The 24008-nt window shown below is 39.0% G+C and overlaps 1 protein-coding gene across 1 annotated transcript in view; it reads right to left on the bottom strand.

Annotated features, from left to right (window-relative positions):
* LOC132113949 (TBC1 domain family member 9B-like) overlaps nt 1-24008 on the bottom strand; it is a 336715-nt gene that overhangs the window by 48333 nt on the left and 264374 nt on the right. The window lies entirely within an intron of this gene.

Raw genomic sequence — 24008 nt, 5'->3', positions numbered from 1 at the left:
ACCCCTAGTAAAATTTGTCTAGAGCCGCCACTGAAACCGACTAAATCATAGTGAACGCGGGGAAATCTAAATGCGCACCTGCACTAGTCTAATCTAACGTACAAGACTTGTATATACGTACACTATGGGTGTGTGTAAGACGTTTTTTAAACAAGCTAGGTAAACGCCTGTATAAAACAAGGGTAAACGTTATAATCGCTAACAGCACAGACTACATCGGTAACAATAGTAAGTTGGTACGCAAATATATTTTTGGACATCATTTATTAATGACTCGACATCATCTATATTAAAGAGAAAATAATCACGTCATCCGATGTTTAATGTGAATAAAGTAAGCTTGACTTATGGAGTTCCACAACTACTGAAACACGTTGTTTTCTCGCACCGGACTGTGTGTGTGTGTGTGTGTGTGTGTGTGACGGTGGTGGTGAGGTAAAAGGGGAGCAGGTAGTGGACCAAAGCACTGTGAGGCAAAGCAGGGGGAACTCGAGATGTTCAAAACTTTTTTTGTTGTTGCTCCGTTTGCATTTGTATTGTTTTACTACTTACACAATTAGTTTAACTATTTATCATTATATTATTTACAATACACATATTTCAATTATATTTTAGGGAGGGACAACCCTCAGATAGAGGGGGTCCGGACCACCCCCAACCCCCCCGCGATTTCCGCCTATGACCACAGCCTATCTGAGTATTGTTGCTGACCATGTACATCCCTTTATGACTACAATGTATAGATCTTCTGATGGCTACTTCCAGCAGGATAATGCACCATGACACGCTATCGGTTGCCAGGGGCAACGCCTTCAGAACTTCACAGAGGCACGAGTCGCGCGACTACACATTTCGGAGCTCTTTAATGTCCTGCCAACATGGCGGAGACTGTGATATCGAGGGGAGGGGCTCTGTGCTATGACGACAACTCCTCACTCTCAATATTATTCTAATATGATTATTATTTATTTTATTGACATATATAACAGTTATCTGTATAAATTATAAAACACTATGACAAGGTAATGTTTAATTTATTATATTATTTATATTTATTACATTTTATATTATAATCTCACTCATGGATCTACATTTTCTAAAATGTCTAAATTCTAAATCAGAATACATATCTGATATGACTTATATAATAATTAGCATATATATAATTAGCATCAAACAAACAAACAATATAATTCATATTCTAAAGGATTAAAGATTAAACCTTTTTTTTTTTTTTTTATGAACCATCAATTAGGTGGCGATATGCACTAAGCGTGTAAACGGCCATTGAACAAAAGAAGAAAGAAACAGCGTGGCTCGCTTTTGAAGAACATACTCTGAGTTGAAGGAACTTACTCCCGGACACATTCTTCAGTAAGCAAGGTTTGTGGTTAATTATCCAAAAGTTCAGGGTTTAACTTATGGTAAGTTAACCGTGCTTTCTGGTGAACACAATTAGAGAAACAAGGACAAGACAAAGGGGTACAACCCTGACATAAATGCTTTAAACAGTTTAGTTAAATCTGAATAACTGGAAAAATGTCAAAATACATGTCAAATGTAATTCAAGGTGGTTAGTAAATATCTACTATATATATATATATATATATATATATATATATATATATATGTGTGTGTGTGTGTGTATACTGTATGTTTACATCTTGCTAAAGTATAGGTAAGACATAGCTTCAACCTTTTAGGATTTAATGTTTTAGGTTAAAACCTCACTGGCTACTTCAGGCTTGGATTCCTCAATATTTGAAATGCACAAGTACAAATCACAAAGTCTTCCCCAGAGCAAGGAATTGTGGGTAATATAAGCCACAGGGAAAAAAAACAGTATACCATCTGGGCAATTAATTGAGATGCGACGCCAATCATGATCTTTCATATTTAGGGCATATATGAATGCAGCCACGGTGTGGAAGAGAAACAAGAAAAAAAGAAAGAGCAAGCTATCAGATTTCCAGTGTTTGAATGGTTACACAGACACGTTTTATTAGCTTGTCATGTTAAATCAGTGTTTGATGTGAGGTGTGTCTGTGCTGCAGATTAAACTCCTCAAATGACAAAAGTTTGAGATGTTTTACCTGATCATGTGGCTGAATGTAAAAACTCATTTTGCACAGTGACAGTATGACTGGAATATAAATCACACTGTCTTTGTTCAGGGATGAGGATCCTGTTTATGAGTTTTTGAAAATCTATAAGAGGAATGTGAAAGTTCTGAGAGTTAAAGAACATCCTTCCGAATGTGGAAATAATATTAGCTTCCACATTAACTTTTTAAAACATTACAATAATGTAAACGATATATCAAAATATATGAAAGTTGAAATTGGTATTATTAATACAAACAAATTCAATGCTGTAATGTTAACCTATAAACATAATTTTATTCACATAAATAAAAAAATAGCACAATTCCCAGAACCAAAATAGAATGTAGTAAAACATTTTTTAAATAAAACTTTAAAGTAAATCATTTTAAAATAAATAATTTTTAAAATAAAATAATACAATTAAACAAATACAACAAAATGAACAAAGCAAAGCTAGGACAGCAAAATTCTAATAAAATAAACAATACAATTGTAAACAGTTAAAATATTATAATAATAATTAAATAAATTATTGTAAATATATCTAAGACAGCAAAATAAAATAATATAAAACATTTGTAAACATAGCTGGAACAGCAAAATAAAATCAAATAAAATGTTTAAAAATAGCTGGGACAGCAAAATTTAAATGAAATAAAATAATTGTAAATGGCATATACTTGTTTTCTGTGGTGGCACTTACTTTCATGGCATCTGATCATTGATGGTTTTCCAACAGCACAAACACAGACTTATCTGATGTGTGCTGCTTGGTTAATAATGAGTAAGAAAATCCACAGTAATGAAACTGATAAAGACCCGTGCGGTGCAGCCCTCACCCTCACACCCCTCGACAGCCTCTGAGAGGAACAATCTGCTGCGAGAGCCTGTCTGTGCCAACATCCGCTCTCCTCATGAGTGTGTGTCTGTCATCGTTCGCATCTGTGTTTATATGTGACAAATAGAGAGTCTAAAGGAAACAGAAGTGATTCTTGTGAGTATAAAACTTACAGTGGGTATTTGCCAGGGAGTTGCTGTATGGTTGATAATGTGGTCTCCTCTCCTCAACAAGTCGTATGAAGCACAAACAGAGCAGCATGAGTTATGTTTAACACTTAGAGTTAGTTTGTTTAAATCATTACCCATGTGCATATGAAAGATAAAGATGCATATATACACCACCAGTCAAGTTTGGAATAATAGTAATAAAAAATAAAGAAATGGTTTTGAAAGTCTCTTCTGTTCTCCAAGGCTGCATTTATTTGATAAAAGCTACAGTAAAAAAAGAAATTAAAATATTTTAATATACTGTAAAATGAATACTGTCAAATGAATTTTCAGCATCATTACTCCAGTCTTCAGTGTCACATGATCCTTCAGAAATCATTATAATGCCAATTTGCTGCTCAATAAACATAATTTATTTTTCGTATTATTACGAAAAATGTTGTGCTAATTAATATTATTGTGGACAATACAATTTTTATTTTTATTTTCAGGATTGTTTGATGAATAGAAAGTTCAAAAGAACAGCATTTATTTGAAACAGAAGTCTTGGTTACACTTTAGTTTAGGGACCAACTCACTATTAACTATAGCATGCATATTATTAGCAAATTGGCTGTTTATTAGAACTTATAAAGCACATATAATTGTTTTATTCTGCATGACCATATTTTATATCCCTTTATCCAACCCCATACCTAAACTTGACAGCTACCTTGCTAACTATTAATAGGCAGCAAATTGTGAGTTTATTGAGGCAAATGTCATAGTCAATAGTTGAATTGGTCCCCAAACTAAGGTGTGGCCGAAATCTATTGCACGTATTTTAGTATTGCAAATCATTGTCACTTGATCAATTTAATGCAACTTGCAAAATTTTAACACATTTTGAATGGTAATGTATCACAGTTTCCTTAAACATACAAAGCTGCACAACTGTTTTCAACATCACACATTTCTGAGAATTAATAACATTTCTGATAATAATTAGAAAAGTTTCTTGAGCAGCAAATCATCATATTAGATCGAATCATTTTTGAAAGATCATGTGACACTGAAGACTGGAATAATAATGCTGAAAATTCAGCTTTATCATCACTAATTTTAAAGTATATTGAAATAGGAAACACTTATTTTAAATGGTAATACTATTTCACGATATTTGTGATTTTTACTGTATTTTTGGCCTTGGTGAGCAGAAGAGACTTTATTTTAATTTTTATCTTTAATTATTCCAACCTTTCATCAGGTCATTAGTAATAGTATAAAAAACCAAAGAGAAAAACAAAACTAGAGAATGAGACTACAATAAAAATAAAATGACAGTGAGAACCAGAGCTGGTCAGAAGCGAGAGAGAGAGAGAGAGAGCGGGCAGCTGCTGTCTGTCCCGCCCCTGGGGTGCCTCTCACCAATCAGCACAACTCACCACGAATCAATTATCACCAGAGGAAGGGGGCGGAAAACACCGTCATCCTGTACTGTACGGCATATGGAATAAACAATCACACACACTGACATACAAACATCAACCGTCTGCAACATCAAGATTTATAAGAATGTTTAAATGGCTATTTATTTCATCAGTACTACTGGCTACAAGTAGCATTACTTAGTTCACCCAAATTATTATTTTTTTTAATGTTTATCTGCTTGCCCCCAGGGCATCCAAGATGAGAGTGACTTTGTTTCTTCAGTAGAATACAAATTATTGTTTTTAGCTTAAGTTGTTGCAGTCTCTCAGTCATACAATGCATGGCAGATGGTCACAGAATCTAGGAGAGTAAAAAAAACATGCACAGACAAATCCATATTAAACCCTGCAGCTCGTGACGATACATTTATGTGTAAAGACACAAAACGATCGGTCTGTGGAAGAAACTGAACAGTAATTATATATTTTTCTATTTTTTTTTTTTTTTTTTGTTTTTTTTTACCTCTGATTCATGTCCGAACTGTTATAACTCTTGTGAACACGCTTCATAGCAGCAAGCGCTTGAGGCATTCTTCTTCTTCTTCTTGCATTATGGCAGATCGCAGATTTATCAGTGCATTACTGCCACCTATCTCTCAAATGGACCATTGACACTCCTAATTGAGATTGTAGATAGAGTGTCAATTAGGGGTGCTCCGGTCACGATCGTTACTGCGCATCTCGTAGGTAAAGCCGGTTCTCTAATCAGCGGTAAATTCCATCAGGTGCGTGATTTCACATAGAGCAGCTGTTACTACACAGAGCCGTCGTTAACTGAGAAGATGCGCAAATAAATGCTGAAAATGAACTTGGATTTGCGCAGCTTCTCAGTTAACAATGGCTATGTGTAGTAACAGCTGCTCTATGTGAAATATGTGAAAGCACCTGATGGAATTTACCGCTGATTAGATAACCGGCTTTACTGACGAGATGCGCATTAACGATCGGCCGATCGTGATCGGCGCAGCCCTAGTGTCAATGGTCCATTTGAGAGATAGGTGGCAGTAACGCACTTATAAGTCTGTGATCTGCCATGATGCAAGAAGAAGAAGAAGACACCGCTGCTGAGAACATGCTCAGGAGGACGCACTCAGGAGAGTTATAACAGTTCGGACATTGCGTGAATCAGAGGTAAAAACAAAAAAAACTAAAACTGTATAAATACTGTTCAGCTTCTTGCACAGACTGTCATTAATGTATCGTCACGAGCCTCTGGGTTTAATAATATAGATTTGTCTGTATATGTTTATTTTTTTTACTCTCATAGATTCTTTTATCATTTGCCATATATTGTACGACGGAGAGACTGGAAAGACTGACGCTAAAAATCATAATTTGTGTTCTACTGAAGAAACAAAGTCACCTACATCTTGGATGCCCTGGAGGTAAGCAAAAAAACATATAATTTTCATTTTTGAGTGAACTATCCCTTTAACTATAAAGTTGATTGTGTGCATAAGTGCATCATCATCCAGACAGGAGTGATTCCCAAAAGGAGAGTGTTCTGGTGCTTTACTGATCAGACGCAACACTTTCACCTGCTGGACCAGAAAACATGTGAATGAAACCCACAGACACACATTAAAAGACCAGAAGATTAGCAACCTCCCTGAACACCCTAGCAGCCACATAGTAACGCACTGGCAACTCCCTCAAAACCGTAACATTGTGGGTGTGACTGATGATTCTTGCTTCAGAAAATGTAAACAAACTGCTGGCTGCAGACATTGTTTTTTACTTGTATTAGCAATGTTTCATTACAGAAGACCTTCAATTTGCAAGCGTTCAAAATTTCCTGAAATAGGTCTTTGACAGATTCATCTTCAGAAAGTGTAAAAATCTAATATCTATTACTAATTCTTTTTTTTCTGCAGTTCATTAAAATTGTCTTATGATTACAAATATCCAAATATTCCTAATAAATGAGATCATAAAACACAGTTTAGATTTTTTTGTTTGTTAGTTTAGTTTTAGATTGTCACACTGCAAAGAATTGTTCTTATGCATTTAGTATATTTCTCGTTTTTTCCTCAGTTAGAATAAGTGTTTTTAAAGAGTTATAAGAATTATTATAGTCAATTAAAAAAAAACGTGAAAAGTGTTTTAAAACTTAACTGAAATAAAATATTTAAATAAATTATTTCAGAAATTTACATATAAAACGTTACTTATTTTAAATATTTTTGTAACTTGATGTACTGAAATAAAAATGAATAAAAATTATAGACATTAATAGCAAAAATAAATTAAATTAAAACAATCTGAAATTGTTAGGATAGTAAAAAAAACAAAAACAAAACAGCAATATAGAATAATATAAAAACAATTATAAACAGATATAAATACAAATAAAAAAATAACCCTAACCCATAAACAGTTTCTGAAAAACAGCACAGAAATATTGATAAAAATAATTTTTTGGTAGTGCTCTTTGGTTATTTTCATGTCACTTAGTCAAACTCTTCACTCTGTCTTTAGTTTAAAGTTTAAGTGTTTCATCATTTATGAAAAGTCTAGTATTTTATCTAGACATCTGATGATAGTCTAATGGCCTGTCTTACATTTAAATCGTCACATGAAGTGTGTGTGTGTGTGTGTGTGTGTGTGTGTGTGTGTGTGTGTGTGTGTGTGTGTGTGTGGGCGTGTGTGACAGGTGGGTGTTCAGCAGGAGGGGCCGGTCAGGGTCACCCCCATCTGGGGAGCACAAACAAACACACATGCACACGCACACACGATCCAAACGCAAAACAGAAGACATCAGTCGGCTGAAGGGAGCGAGAGGGAGGGTGTTTCGCAGTTAATAATGTTTTGTGAGATGGTCAAATTGAGTTGTGTGGGCCGAGCTGGAGGGCTTTTATACAAGAACAGCTTGAGTAAGATAAACGACCCTCATTCACACACACACACACACACACACACACACACACACATAACAATACCACACAGAAACAACGCAAGGGATCATCTTAAAAAGTTGAGCAATGAATGTATGTGTGTGTGATGTTCATTATTACATTTGCACACTTCTAATAATCAAAGTTGGGCTGCAGACGTCTCTGTGTTTCAGGCTGTTTTCACTCTGGGTTTGATTGCTTCATCCACACCAAACCGCGACTCACTTCATTCCCTTCGGCCCTACAGGTCTGTTTTCACATTGTACCTGTGATGCCAAACAGAGCATATTTGCATCATCACTGTGAGATTCACTAAAAATCTATTTGTGCAAGAAATGCAGGTTGCTCACTATACAGCTGTGAGATTCATTGTAAGTGTGAATTGTGCAATGATGCAACATTAGTGGTTCACTTCTGCAAGTTAGGCTGGATTAGGTTTCATTCCAGTTTCAAAATGGGTTGCATTCAGGTTTTGTTTTCACATCAACCAACAGAACTGAACTATAAAAAAGCAAGCTCGACAGCTAACCGAATTGTCATTTTTGGAGGAATCTCTTGACCTCTGAGTATTCTTCTGACCTCTGAGAATCTGAATCTCTTGACCTCTGAGTATTCTTCTGACCTCTGAGAATCTGAATCTCTTGACCTCTGAGTATTCTTCTGATACAGAATCTTGTCCAACTTTATTGCTGTTCATTTTATCCCTCATTCTCATGAAACAAACGCACACAATATGAGCAGGAGGCCCATCTGTGTGTGTGTGTGTGTGTGTGTGTGTGTGTGTGTGTGTGTGTGTGTGTGTGTGTGTGTGTGTGTGTGTGAATATGCCCCGGGGCCGGGCAGGTGGGCAGTGCTGCTTGACTGGTTGGCTGGTGTTGGGGGCAGACAGCGTCGGGTCTGAGGCCCAGCAGGCCGTGGGAAGCAGGGGGCTCGAGTAGGAGCTCTGCCAGTGCCGGGCGCAGCAAGGCTTGTGGCAGCTGCCGACAGCTCCCCCTCCTTCGCTCACGGCCCCCCACGGTCAGCCCGCAGGAGGGGTGAGGAGGTTAACAGCCAACGGTGACACACACAGGATAATCGGCTTTCATTAAGTGACCTACGCTCCACACACACGGAGACTGAACACACTCCATAAACCACACATACACACCAAACAAGTTTAAACACTCCACAAACAGACTGTTTAAGATACAATACAAGCATACTGTACACTGCATAATCCATACTATTTAATATGCTTTCTAAATAGTATACAGAGCAGAATTGCTAAATTAAAAGATGCAGTCTTCTAAACTTTAAAATGTTTAGCATTGTATACTGCATACTATTTCACATAATGGTATGCAGTGCAGAGTATTCTATTATTGCTAAATTCAGTGTTTGGAATGTTTATCACTGTAAATTTCACATGCTCCTTTTAATAGTATGCAGTATGCCATGTACAGTATGCTAGTATTGTAAAATACTTTATTTTAAAATTGCATACTACATACTGTATCATTGCATATTGCAACTATTTCGCATTCTACTTGTAATAAATAGTATGCAGTGTAGAGTTTGCTAATATTGCTAAATAAATCATAAATGTACTATAAAGTGGTAGTCATTTACACATACTTTTTAAATAATGCACTCTAAAAGTAGTTTAACCTTTTTACAGAGAAGAATAGTTCAGCCTTTCTAGTCTGAATAATAAATATATATTTAAACTTACAACTATATTTTAAGGATTTAATTATATTTATTCAGACTTTTAACTAGGGCTGCTCCGATCACGATTGGCCAATCATTAATGCGCATCTCATCAGTAAAGCCGGTTCTCTAATCAGCGGTAAATTCCATCAGGTGCGTGATTTCACATAGAGCAGCTGTTACTTACACAGAGTCGTTGTTAACTGAGAAGATGCGCAAATAAACTCTGAAAATGAACGTGGATTTTTGCAGCTTCTCAGTTAACAATGGCTCTGTGTAGTAACAGCTGCTCTATGTGAAATCACGCACCTGATGGAATTTACCGCTGAATAGAGAACCGGCTTTACTGACGAGATGCACATAACGATCGGCCGATCGTGATCGGAGCAGCCCTACTTTTAACTATATATTCAGATTAACTTCTATGCATATATTCATGATGTTACGGAATACCCGGACAGGAGGCTGAAAGTAACAGAAACAAAGTTTATTGAGGCACAAGCAGAGGAGCGGGTAGTGCTGGGTGATGTGATGGTGCTCGAGGCAGTGATGAAGGGATCCGTAGTAGAATGGTTTCAGATGCTGGAGAAAGTGGATACACACACACGCACGAAGAAGACGGGGAGCTTCTGGAGATCGCTGGAGAGAGGTAACTAGAGATAGAGTTAGTCCTTAGAGTAAGCATACAGGTAAGACCTTGTTGCGAACGAGACCGGACGCTGACTGGGTGCGTGTGTGTGGTATTTGTAGTGATATGGTGATTGCAGGTGGATGAGGATCAGGTGGGAGTGATTAGTATTCAGGTGAGGGAGTGCGCTGTGATTGATTGGTGGTTGAACCTGGCTTGTCTGTAACAGTACCCCCCTCCCCACGGCCCGCTCCTGAGGGCTGAGGACCCCGACGACGTGGTGGACGTCCTCTTCCTCTAGGAGCTGGTCTATCATGATTATTGGAGTGGAAGGTGTCTAGTAGGTTCGGATCCAGGATGTTGTTGCGTGGGACCCATGAGCATTCCTTTGGACCATATCCTTCCCAGTCCACTAGGTACTCAAATTGTCCACCACGCCGCCGGGGGGGGGGTCCAGGATGTCACGAATTCGTAGGCAGCCCCATCTTTAAGGAGGAGAGGAGGGGGAGCTTCGGCTACGCCAGGTTCTGTGGAGGGAGAAAAAGAGGGACGGTAAGGCTTGAAGAGTGACACATGGAAAGTGGGGTGAATCCGGTACTCAGGTGGTAATTGGAGTTTGAAAGTAACCGGATTGATCTGCTCTAAGATGGTGAATGGGCCAATGAATCTGGGACTCAGCTTGCGGCAGGGTAGGCGCAGGCGGATGTCCCGGGTGGACAGCCAGACCTTCTGACCAGGTTGGTATTCCGAAGCGTCAGATCTGCGAAGGTCTGCTGTCATCCTTGATGGTGAGCCGCGTCCCAGACCATCTCGCTCTCTCGGAAGCAGTAGTCGATGGAGGGGATGTCTGAGGGTTCACCTGACCATGGGAAGAGCGGTGGTTGTAGCCGAGCATGCACTGGAATGGAGTGAGCCCAGTGGTGGGTTGTCGCAGGGAGTTCTGTGCGTACCCAGCCCACCCTAGGAACTGGTTCCAAGAGTCCTGGTGGCCATGGCAGAAGGTACGGAGGAAGCGGCTGGCGGCTGGGGTCCATGACAGTGATTTGTGTTTGTTTCGGAGGAGGCTAGTGAGAGGGTTGGTGATGGAATTGTAATTTTGTATGAAGCGTCTGTAGAAATTGGCAAAGCCGAGGAATCGTTGGAGTTCTTTGATAGTGGTAGGAGTGGGCCAGTTTCTGACAGCGTTTACCTTCCCCTCGTCCATCCGGATGCCACTGCTGAAGATGTTATATCCAAGGAACTGCACTGAGGGCTGGTGGAAGGAGCATTTCTCGGCCTTGAGGTAGAGCTGAAAGGCCCTCAGGCGTTGCAGGACTGCCGCAACGTGGCGATGATGTTCCGCTAGGCTCCGGGAGTAAATGAGGATATCATCTATGTAGATGAGGACGAACTTATGGAGGAACTCCCGGAGCACCTCATGGATGAGGTCTTGGAACACGAAGGGGGCGTTAACAAGTCCATACGGCATCCCCAAGTACTCATAGTTGCCAGTAGGGGTGATGAAGGCAGTTTTTCACTCGTCCCCCTCACGTATCCAAATGAGGTTGTACATGCTGCGGAGGTCCAACTTGGTGAACACAGTGGCACCACGGAGATGTTCCAGGGCAGCGGGGACGAGGGGAAGTGGATAGCGGAACTTGACTGTTATATTGTTGAGGGCACGGTAGTCAATACAGGGCCATAAGTCTCCATCCTTCTTCTCCACAAAGAAAAAACTGGAAGCAGCAGGGGAGGTAGATGGACGAATGCAACCCTGAGCCAGCGCCTCCTTGATGTAATCCTCCATGGCCTTCTCCTCCGGGATGGAAAGGGGATATATCCTTCCTTTAGGCACTGGTTCACCCGGAAGCAGATCGATGGCACAGTCCCACGGCCGGTGTGGAGGTAGCTTGGAGGCCCGTTTGGGGCAGAATACATCGCTGAAGGGGGCGTAACAGGTCAAAAGGGAGATGAATTGCTGTTCCACAGGGCTCTTGATGGAGGTGGTACATACAGGGAGAGGTTCCGGGGAAAGTTTGGCGGAAACAGGGTAACCAGTGATGCAGCCCTGGAAACAGGAGTCGCCCCACTTCAGGACCTCGCCCATCTTCCATGAGATGACTGGATTGTGCTGCTCCAACCACGGGCACCCTAGGATGACGTCAGCTGTGGATTCCTCCAGAACCAGCAGGTGGATTTCCTCTTGATGGAGTAGTTTGGAGGGTGATGGGGCCCACACTATGACGGATACATCTTCGACTCAAAGGCTTTCCAGTTATTGTGTGGACCTGGTAGGCTGACGACGTTGCCGTGGTAGCGAGCTAGAGGTGACGGCAGAGGGCGCCGGAGATGAAGTTGCCGGCTGAGCCAGAATCGAGGAGGGCGGAAACTGGAAGAGAGATGTCAGCGGCAGTAAGTGTCAATATAGTGGTGAGTGGTTTCATTTGATACTTCGAAGGGAGAATGGCACTCACCATGGGACGAGGAGGACGGACGGGGCATACGGAGATGATATGCCCCGGAGATGCACAGTAGAGACACAGATAATGGGCCAGCCGTCTTTGTCGTTCAGCAGCAGTGAGTCAATAGGAATCGACTAGCATGGGCTCGCTTGCTGGTTTTGGGGAGCTGACGGTCTCTGGTCGGCAGAGTGGCGAGTTGGAATACACCTGGCACTGGTGTTCTTCAAAGCACGACTGCATACGGGTGGCGAAGCGGATGGAGAGTTGAATGAAGCATTCTAGCCCGATGGCTGCAAGAGTCCTGATCTTAAGAGCATATTCATTGACAGACATTTTTCCCTTTTTCAAGTTATAAAGCTTCTCACCAATGGAAGAGTCCCAAGCTGGTTTGCCGAAAACTTCCCGGAAATGGTCGATGAAGCTAGAATAAGACTGGATAACTGGGTTATTCTATTTCCAAATTGGATCGGCCCACTGAAGTGCTTTACCTTGTAATTGAGATATCAGGAAGGCGTGGTGTTGTCAACAGAAGTGCTCGCAGGTGATGGGGATGCGGGAAGAGTGGTTAGTGTCTGACGCAAAGCATCAACCACGTCCTGGAAGGGGTCCGTGAGGCTCATGCTTGTGCCGATCAGTCTTGGTCCAGTCTTCTGTTACGGAATACCCGGACAGGAGGCTGAACGAAAGAGAAACACAGTTTATTGAGGCACAAGCAGAGGAGCGGGTAGTGCTGGGTGATGTGATGGTGCTGAAGGCAGCGATGAAGGGATCCATAGTAGAATGGTTTTAGACGCTGGAGGAAGTGGATACACACACACACGCATGAAGAAGACGGGGAGCTTCTGGAGATCGCTGGAGAGAGGTAAGTAGAGATAGCGTTAGTCCTTAGAGTAAGCATACAGGTAAGGCCTTGTTGCGAACAAGACCGGACGCTGACTGGGTGCGTGTGTGTGGTATTTGTAGTGATATGGTGATTGCAGGTGGATGAGGATCAGGTGGGAGTGATTAGTAATCAGGTGAGGGAGTGCGCTGTGATTGGTTGGTGGTGGAACCTGGCATGTCTGTAACACATGATTTGTATTTATATATTGTTTTTTTTAATCTATATATTCAGATATATCTATATATTGCAACTTTCATGTATATATTCAAAATTAAAAGTAAATATTCACAGTTTACATTTATATATTAAGATTTAAAAATATATATTTAGATTTATTAATGATTTACATTTTTACATTACAACTGGCGAGCAATAGGGTATAGGTCGAATGTCACCTGACCAAACCCAGAAGAAAGGGGCAAGTTCAAGCTCAAACCGCTGTGCACTGTTTTGCTATTTCCGGTTTGAAAGACATATTTTCTGGAAACGGTGTGCAACCATAGTGCAACGGGGTTTGAGATGTGTGTGTCAAACATGTCAGTCCAATCAGCAGCAACATGTATATAAACCATGCTGTATTAAAAAGACAGTTTGCACAATGTAATTAACATCAAAACAAATTCACAAGAGTATATTGTTTGCACATGCTTATTTACATTAAAGGCAAAATAACTCAAATAATAAGAGCACAATTATAGATCTGGAACTTCTTTAAATCTCTCTTAAATCATTTAGTTATTTCAATCTCTTCTGATCCTTTCGTTAGTAAGGTGTGCTAAATACTGATTAATGTAACATAAAAATACTATACATATTTATATATGTTGCTATTGTATTATGGAGTAACACTTTAATAAACTTTTCTATGCCCCTCTGATTATATAGTGATAAATATTACAATAACTTAGCACAATAACAGCGATCAGCAATAATGATAAGCCTATATAATCACAATAAGGAGGTAAGAAGTGGATTATCCTTCATCTGAAATGTTTGTCTTTTCATCCTGAAACACGAGGCAAATTTTGTATCATAATAATTAGGAACAACAGTTTCCCCTCAGTCGATTAGGATGTTCTCTTTTATTCTGGATAACAAGGGCAGCGGCTGTAACATTGAGCATATTTTGCAGTATTAAACACGTATTTATACCAATTTCATCAGGCTCCAAAAATTCTTCAAAAAGAACCCAAAGAATGGCCTTCTCAGCTGCAATAGTTGCAACACAGGGGGTTCAACGCACCACCGTTTCCGTTTAAAAACGATTTGCACCGTTTTTGTCTGGGCTGAACACACCCCAGGTGTCATCTCTTCTGCTTATCAGAGAACATGTTATCAACCGTATTAAATAATAGAGATATCTATGGACTTCTAAGATAATCAGTTAAATTAGCTAGTTAGCAATTTTTATTGTTGACATTTTATTCAATTTTTTATATCTAGGTGTTAGTGAAAATAAAAATAATAACTTTTAGACATCATTCCACATATGTGATCAAGTTAGGTCTGCTGTATTGTCGATTCTTCCACATGTAAAGTACATACATAGAATTTAAATTGTGTTACTCTCAGACCCTTGGTGCATACAGATAACACTAACAGTAGAGCAGTAAATACAGATAAAACATAAAGTACAACTATACAAATAGGTCATGTAAAAAGAGAGATAAGTAAATCCACACAAGGCACATGGCAGATAGAGTGCAAACCAGTAAAGTAAACAAAGATATAATGATTTTATTGCAACGAGCTTATTTACTTAGATTAAAGTGTCGTAAAGCAGTTCTTTATTTAAACTGACAAAAGAGGTATTTGAATGAAGTCAGTTAAATGTTGAATAAGGTAGTGAGCAGACCAATGCTGCACAAAGTGTCTGGTGTAGGTCCCAGTGTGTAGTGGGAGATGGGGGGGGGGGGGGTTCAGAGTTCAGTGGTGCATGGGGAAGGGGGGGGGGGGCAAGGTCAGGAGGGAGTTTGGCATCCTGACAGCCTGATGGATGAATGTGTCCTTCAGTCTGAAGAAGCTGTGTGATGGGTGAGTGGGATCACCTGCAATGCAAAGGGCTTTGCAGGTGAGACGGGTTCCGTAAATGTCCTGGAGGGAGGGGAGAGAGACATCAATGATCTTCTCTGATTTACATTTATATTACAATCTGTATCTATATATTCAGACTTATAACTATATATTGAGATATTCAGAGAACATTAACCACTATAGAACGAAAAAAATAATTTAAATTACTCAAATTAAAAGAACAAAAATTTTGTAAGGTTTCAGCTGTAAGAAATTAGTAGGAAGTGTAGAGGCCCTCACTTTGAATGACTTCAGCACATCTGTGGCCGCAGGAAATCACTAGTTACTCACTAGGACTCTGGCCTGGCCATTTCATTATTTCAATGTTTTCAGCTTCAAGGAACTGCTTTACCCATTTTGCAGTGTGATCGGGGCATTGTCTTGCATGACAATTGCAGGCTGATTGGAAGATTCTTGCAGGGATAAACATTTACATTCACCCTGCAATGTATAGCTTTATACCCAAAAAGGCCCAACTCTTACTAAGGTTTAGGCCCGACTCCTGGTGCACAAAACATCCTCTAAATCAAGACACCTCCTGATCCACCTTTCACTGACTTCTTTAAGCACTCAGGGTTCAGTCTTTCCCCAGTTTGATGCCAAACAAAAATGTTTCCCATCAGAATAAAATCAGTTAAGCTTGCTCTTATCACTAAAGTGAACTTTGGACCAGTTCTCCTCTTTTCAAACAATATGCTCCTTAGCAAAGGTTGGTCTCTAGAATTTTGATTATTTCTGCTGATAAAAGGCTTTGTCACTGCAGAGTGTACTCTCAGTCTGACTTCTCTGCCGAGGAATTCCTGCTGCAGCGTTGAGAACAAGAACAAACTGGCGCTAAAATCAGAAGAAATATGCAAATGGACGAGACCCATTGCCTTATGGTGCAGACCCAGCCAAAAACAAAACACTGTCGTAGGCTATTCTAGTGAAGTTGACCTCACATGAAATGAAGTGAACCTCTGGCCATATCTATAATCTATTGTGCAGTGTAAGCAGTGTTTGCTTAGGGAGACCAAACTAGCAGTTCACAAAATTTCGACATCAACCCTTTGGAAGCATGTAGAGGTAACATAAATACTTGCATCATTGCATTGGAGGTTAAAATGAAGCTTTGACAGTGTAGCAAATGGTTTTGCACAAATTATCCAAAAAGACAGTGGTGTAGGGTGTGCGATATATATATAGGCTATCGTCTGCAATAATATTGTAATTGTTATTTTAACGATATGTGATATGACATTATCAGTATTTTGCCAAAAACCAAACAAAACACTGCTACAAAGTTCTGTGAAGTAGTGCATGTGAGTGGGTTCTTTCACTGCCTGATTCAGTCTTTTAAAATTTAGAATGATCACAAAATTGAAGATAAAGGGGCAGAAAATGTATAGCCTATATTTATATCATGTCATATAGTAAATCAATATCACACAAAGAGTGCAGTGTTTTTTCCTCCAAAATTCAGCATGATTACATATACAGGTGCTGGTCATATAATTAGAATATCATCAAAAAATTGATTTATTTCACTAATTCCATTCAAAAGGTGAAACTTTTATATTATATTCATTCATTACACACAGACTGATATATATTTCAGAGATAAATATTTATCTCTTTTAATTATTAGTTAATGATTATAACTGACAACTAAGGAAAATCCCAAATTCAGTATCTCGGAAAATTAGAATATTCCTTAAGAAATCTTGGCCAACTGAAAAGTATGAACATGAAAAGTATGAGCATGTACAGCACTCAATACTTAGTTGGGGCTCCTTTTGCCTGAATTACTGCAGCAATGCGGCGTGGCATGGAGTTGATCAGTCTGTGGCACTGCTAAGGTGTTATGAGAGCCCACTTGCTCTGATAATGGCCTTCAGCTCTTTTGCATTGTTGGGTCTGGCATATCGCATCTTCCTCTTCACAATACACTATAGATTTTCTATGGGGTTAAGGTCAGGCGAGTTTGGTGTGACCTCGGCATCCTGGCTAAATTCGCCCATTGGCCTCTGACCATCATGGCCTCCTAACAATCCCCATATCCACTGATTGGCTTCATCACTCTGTCTCCTCTCCACCAGTAAGCTGGTGTGTGGTGGGCGTTCTGGCGCACTATGGCTGCCGTCGCATCATCCAGGTGGATGCTGCACACTGGTGGTGGATAAGGAGATACCCCCTGACAATGTAAGCGCTTTGAGTGCCTAGAAAAGCGCTATATAAAATGTAATGAATTATTAATTTGCCTGGTAACAGCTGAATTGTCTAATTATTCTATATAACTGATTCTTTTAATTAAAAACAACTGGTTTGAGATTTATAGGCCTCACAAGAAATCACAGATTTGGAACAACCAGCTTCTCTTGCAATGGCTGAAAGTGTCATACCCTTTGCCCTTCGTCTGGACAACCTGCTATCAATGGGTTTCATTGATCTTAGAGCAGCCCACCATCTTGCAATCTCAATGAAAATTGGAGGAATGCTGCCAGTTAAATAGGGTTTGTCATATAATTAAGGAAATTAGCACCAGTTGCCAAATTAACACCAAATAAGGTACACGTAAGTGTTCTCAGATTTTGATCAGAGTTCTTTTTCAAATATCTAATTTAAGTTTTTCATACTGTACAATCTCACCATCCTATTGTGACTGATAATAAGAGCTTCTCATTGTCCACTTCAACATTTCTGAAAACAAAAAAAAAAAACAGATTCTCATATTTTAATATTCTCTTCTAAACATTTTTTCCTTGATTATCTTCATTAGCCATGTACTGTATTCTTCTTCAAACACATGCATGCATTCTCTCTTTCCATCTCCTTTGTTCTGTTCATTCAGACAGTGCTGTATTCTTTCTGTTCAGTGGCGAACAAACCAGCCGAGCGCTCAACCATCACAGACCAGATGCACGTCCTCCATCGCTCTACATCCGTCCGTCTGTATTCTGTCTGCCTCTCATTTCTCAGCTCAGTGCTAAAGCCCTCAAGGTGCCTGTAGAGCAATGTGATTTACTGACTTCAGGTGTTGTGTTACATCAGAATAACTGGTTCCTGATCAGTTCCTGATCAGCTCCATTTGTAAATACTCTTGGTTATTTCCTTGTGAGGAAGATTTTGAATGCAAGAATCAATAGGTCTTACCTCATATCAGACTTTATGCATGAAACATTCATAGTTGAAATGATTCAAGTTTGTCTTGAAAACTCTGCAACTGGATTCCTACTGCTACACACACACACACACACACACACACACACACACACACACACAGACACACACAGCAATGGCTTTTAAATCCATCATTGACGTATTCCTCACTAACTTGATTGACCAACTCAGAAATACAGTAAAACTTTTTTTTTTTCCTAAAAAAAGCTTATGCATTTAAAAAAGGCTAGGTTTTTCTCCAATTGAAATGAGTTACGGCCAGTTTGATTATACTTAAACTTGAGTTCAGTTGCTGCCTTGAATGTTTAAGTTGAAATAATTCGATTTATTTTACAGTAAGTGCATGTAAAAGCTTCAGGTAGATGTTTATGTTGGACATAATACACGCTAAATGTTTTTTTTTTTTTTCTGACATGCTTATAAGTGTTACAATTAAAAGGTTAAAGGGTTAGTTCACCCAGATAGCAAAATTATGTAATTAATAACTTCATCTTCAGTTCTCTCTTCACAGTTCAGTCAGTGTACTGTTTGAGTACATTGAATTACTCAGGGATATTGGTTTGTTTGAACTCAGAGGAAGTGACAGCCACATTAAAAAAGTTAACAGCTTAAGTCATTTGTGGATTAATGCGTATTAGAGATGCGAACCGTTTAAAACGATTCAGTTCGATTTGGTGAACTGAATGATTTGTTCGCGAACCGGATATCCAGACTGCTTTGTTTTGAACTCTCTCACACAACAGACACGGAAGAGAAGACAATGCTGAATAAAGTCGTTGTTTTTGCTATTTTTGGACCAAAATGTATTTTAGATGCTTCAAATAATTCTAACTGACCCTCTGATGTCACATGGACTACTTTGATGATGTTTTTCTTACCTTTCTGGACATGGACAGTATACTGTACACACAGCTTCAATGGAGGGACTGAGAGCTCTCGGACTAAATCTAAAATATCTTGATCTGTGTTCCAAAGATAAACGGAGGTCTTACGGGTTTGAAACAACATGAGGGTAAGTTATTAATTACATAATTTTGCTATCTGGGTGAACTAATCCTTTAAGCTTCATTCCTGTGCATTACAGAAACAAGTCAGTAAATTCTGGGACAGTTGCATGCAGGTAAATAAATATACAAAAACGACGATCCCAAATTTCCAATAAAAGTAATATAGTAGTTGTGGGAGGGATGAATATCCTCGTACAGGACTCGTCCTCAGGCTGTGTAAATCTCTATAACCATTCGATATATTCATCTCCCACAGATTTCATTGTTTCTCTGAAATGAACGTTTCCAAATATGGATTTATTTCCAGCATTCAGATTTGTATTAGGGTGAAATTATGATGCATGGATCAGACAGTTGATTGAAACACCAGAGGGCTTTTTAAAATGTATTAATATGTCTGCACACAGCTGTTGAGACAGACATGACTGATGTTTCTGATAGATTTGAGGTTGTAAAAACTGGAAATGCTTGGATCATGTGATGAGCCTGAAAAAGGTTTTTATTTCTTTACTTGAATAATTTTACTGTCTGAATTGGATTGATTTGGGATTATTGTTTATGAACTTCATTTTGTCTAGCCAGGACTATGCTTTAGTTTAGAACTGTTTGCATCCAAATTGCATTAAAAGGCACAGATAACCATTTGCTATAAAATAACCATTTGCATAAATAAAATTAAAGAACTATCATTGAATAAAAACTTAAATCTGTGTCTTTTCCACATGCAAAGATATTTTATGATTTCATAAAACTTGTTCACAAGTCCTGTTTACAATTGACAAGATCAAATTGCAGCAACATGGGTTATGTTTTTCCGTTACTTTCACTCCTCAGAAAATTCAACCAGTTTCAACTTCATAAGTTACACAAGATTGTAAAACAAAAATTAGTTGAAATGACTTGTATGCTATAAAATTTAAGGCAGCAACTGAACAAGTTGAATTAATTGGACACTTTTTGCAGTGAGTTTAGAGAACTTACTCAAAAAGTATCTGAAAAAGTATAACAATTAATTAATATATATTTGCATTAAATAAAATACAAACAATTAGCATTAAGTTTTAAGAAAAAAACAACTTTTAAGGTTTATAAATAAGAAAACAATAGCTCTAGTGTTGAAACTGAGACAAGAATTGCAACATGAGCATGTTTTTCTCTGTGTGTGAGCTTAAAGAGAACTGATATCTGCTGCATATTTGATTAATATCTAATGCAAAATCGTTTTAAAACTGAGACAACCTGCTAAACTCAAACCAGAGGTTCTTCCTCATTAACCTAGCTAATGTCGCGGCATTGCATCATATATGAATGCAATGACTCTGACTTTAGAATCAATGCTTTAGTCTCAATGCGAGAGGAAACAGATTTCAACAACACCAGCGAATCCACGGGCTATTACTTTACATTTAATAGGCTTTATTTAATATTTAATGGGGTGACGAAGGACGAGAATCCAAATGTCATTTACTGTGTCAGTTTGGCTTCAGGGCAGTGAGGATTTTCTATCCTGTTGAGTTTTTCCACTGTGGCCTTTAAACTCCCGTGATCTGCACATTGCCTCAGTCTGTGGTGCTTCAGCGCAGATAATAATAAAAACATAGTAGGTGTTTTTAAACGCTCTATTACTTACCGGCGTCAATTCATATTGCTCCACCGCTTCTCTCAAAGTCTGTTATTTATTATTGAAAAAGTACATACGGCCCTTATATCACTTAATTCTACTTTGCTGCTTTATATCTCTGGTTCTGTCTGTGTTCTTCAGATCCGCGCGCGTGACAGGTCTCGCTCTGTGCTGAAGTCTGGAAATTGATAATGCGCCGGAGACGCGCAATAAAAACGCCGCCCGCGGGCGCGACACCCGGATCCCCTATTATGCAAATACGGGGGTAATTTTAAAGACAAATCGTTGGCTTTTATTCCCCTATATTTCTGTTTCATGCGTCTCGGTTTCTCCGGAGAATAAAACATTTAATGTGTCGAGCCCAATGATGGATCTGACCTTCAATCCTTGCAGCAAATGGAGGGGCTTTATATATGAAGAGAAGAAAACAAAATGCAAGAAATTCGGCATCAATATTCCTAAACTTTTTGCGCACAGTAATTGTGAAAAATGAAGGCAATTAAATTCTGAAATTTGAGGTCGTGATTAATAGCGGATCAAATGTCCAGATATTCAACAGTAGGCCTACACACATGAATACGCAATTCATACAGAAGCGAAATAAATGCGTCCTATTAAATGAGGAGCACGTGTTAAACTTGAGAATTAAAGTCATATTGATATGCTGTGGGTCTTAAAAGCGTATTTTTAAATCACTTTTTTAAAATTATATCTTATATCTAACTTAGTTTTGGGTATATGAAAATTATACAAAAGATTAGTTATTTCATAAACTTGGCACGTGTTTTAAAGTAGATTGTTCTAAGATTTATCATTGACTTTTAACTGATATGGTAATATTTTTATATTTGGGCATCATTTTGTATAATATGATCAATACAGATGAACTGTAGGATAATAATAAGAAGAATCTAAAAAGGCCGTAATTACATTGCTGGATTAGAAGAATCGCAGTAGGCCTCTATCCTCGGTTTCTTCTGATGGTTCAAACCTCACGGGACATCCCTGAGAAACGGGATGACGAGATATCATTCAGGAGCAGATTACACGCTGGTGAAGAGCTCACAGCTTCTTCAATCAATAACGAGAAGGAGAGAGAGAGAGAGAGAGAGAGAGAGAGAGAGAGAGAGAGAGAGAGAGAGAGAGACATGGTGGGATCCATTACGCAGAAATGTTCAGAATAACAGCCACCATAACATTTCAATTTGGATATGACCAAAGATATACACCGAAAAACAGTGTCAATAAAGGTTTGACAAAAAGGACACTCAAGGAGAAGCAAATGTCACATAATTGTGTGCTATTATCGCGCATCTAACAGCAAACAGGCCAAATTTGTCCCCGCGTGCACATATGGCACGGAAACGCGCCAGAAGCACGTTTAGGGGAGTCAAGCGTTTCTGCCAGAAATGTCTGAATACATTCATGGGGCGGTTTTTAAAAAATCATTCATGTGTCAACGCTAAACTAACAGCCGTCAAAAGCTCAGTGGCGGTGTCACATTTTTAGACACCGTGTCCATTTCACTGGAGAGACTGAAGCTGAAAACTGCCACGATAATAATAGTTCCGCTGCAGCACCTCAGCTCACAAATTACATAGGCTACTTGTTGATTTTGGGGCTATATTAATGATACAGATTAATTGTTTTATTTTATTTTATTTTTTTTTATTTTTTTACAACTATTAAACATCTCCATTTGGTTGCATGTTAATATACTAAAGTAGGCCTAAACATACTGAATAAATGTTGTTGTGTTTCGAGCATGTTGACCTGGTGAGGATTTTCTGCTTAGCCGAAAATGCTCGTTAATGTTATCGCTTTCGATTAAAACTACGGACTTTGCTCTCAATGGGTATAAAAACTAAACAAAATGATATAGTTCTTGGGATTTTTATCCCCTTGTAACACTTGTGGCATTCAGTAACCAATAGGCATATTATATTATATATATATGTGTGTGTGTGTATAGATAGATATAGATAGATATAGATAGATAGATAGATTTTTTTTTACACATCATGTTTTTCTTTTCTTTTTTTCTTATTCAAAACCCGAGGTGCATGCTCTGATCAGTGAGTCCTAGAATCAATCAGTTCCAAAGAGAAATGCAAAAGCTGTTCTAAAAGAAAGAAAACAAGTTTTCAGCGCAATTAAGGGTTAATTCAGCAGGTGTCAACTGCAACAAAAAAATTTACAACAGCTTTATAAACACAATAGAAACATCTAGAGATGTCCATTTAAAAGATGTTTGAAGGTATTCTGATCGGTTTTGACAAATTAATTGGAACGCTTTCTTTATAAATCTACGCTGAAATACAAATCTAGACACCCATGCCAAATAATTGCAGAAGCAAACAACTTTAACCCACGAAAATAATCACCAATAAAAACCAAAGTAAGTCTTTGTCATTTGTTCTCGGTGGTAAAAGATTCAGTTCGGCCCGGGGCCGCTTATGTCCATTTCACCTGCTCAGACGCTTCTGAACTGCATTACTGACTCAATCTCCACGGCTCTTTCATTGCGCGTGTCCTGCCAGCAGCCTGCCCTCGGCAAACACTCCATTTCCCGGTGTGAGGACACGAATTTGGCCGTCAATTTAAAAGGCTTTGCGCGCTCACACACAAACAGCAGAGCGCGGAGCCGCGGTCCGGCACAGAACTTCTCATATTTGATGGATATTGTTTCGGTGACATTTATGTAATAAAATCGAATTGGTCTGTTGCGGGATAGTTTTACTGAATTAAATTACGAGCAATGGAGAGCATTTGGCATGTGGGGTTCGAGCATTCATCAACGTCATGGCACAAATGCTGTAAATGAGCAGCATGACTGTCGTGGACACCGACAGTCTCCGATTTCTCCCGATCGATAACGCAGTCAATCCTTCACGTTTATCTCAGTGAATCCCTTCTTCAGAAAACACACACGCTTTTAACTGACAAGACTCGAAAACGAGATTGCAATATTTAGATTGTAAATACAGAATACACTATTGCTTTGATTATATGCAATATGACAAAATCATAT

The sequence above is a fragment of the Carassius carassius genome, chromosome 33, assembly GCF_963082965.1.
Source record: "Carassius carassius chromosome 33, fCarCar2.1, whole genome shotgun sequence".
Lineage (NCBI taxonomy): Eukaryota > Metazoa > Chordata > Actinopteri > Cypriniformes > Cyprinidae > Carassius > Carassius carassius.
This window is presented reverse-complemented; position numbering and strand designations above follow the sequence as displayed.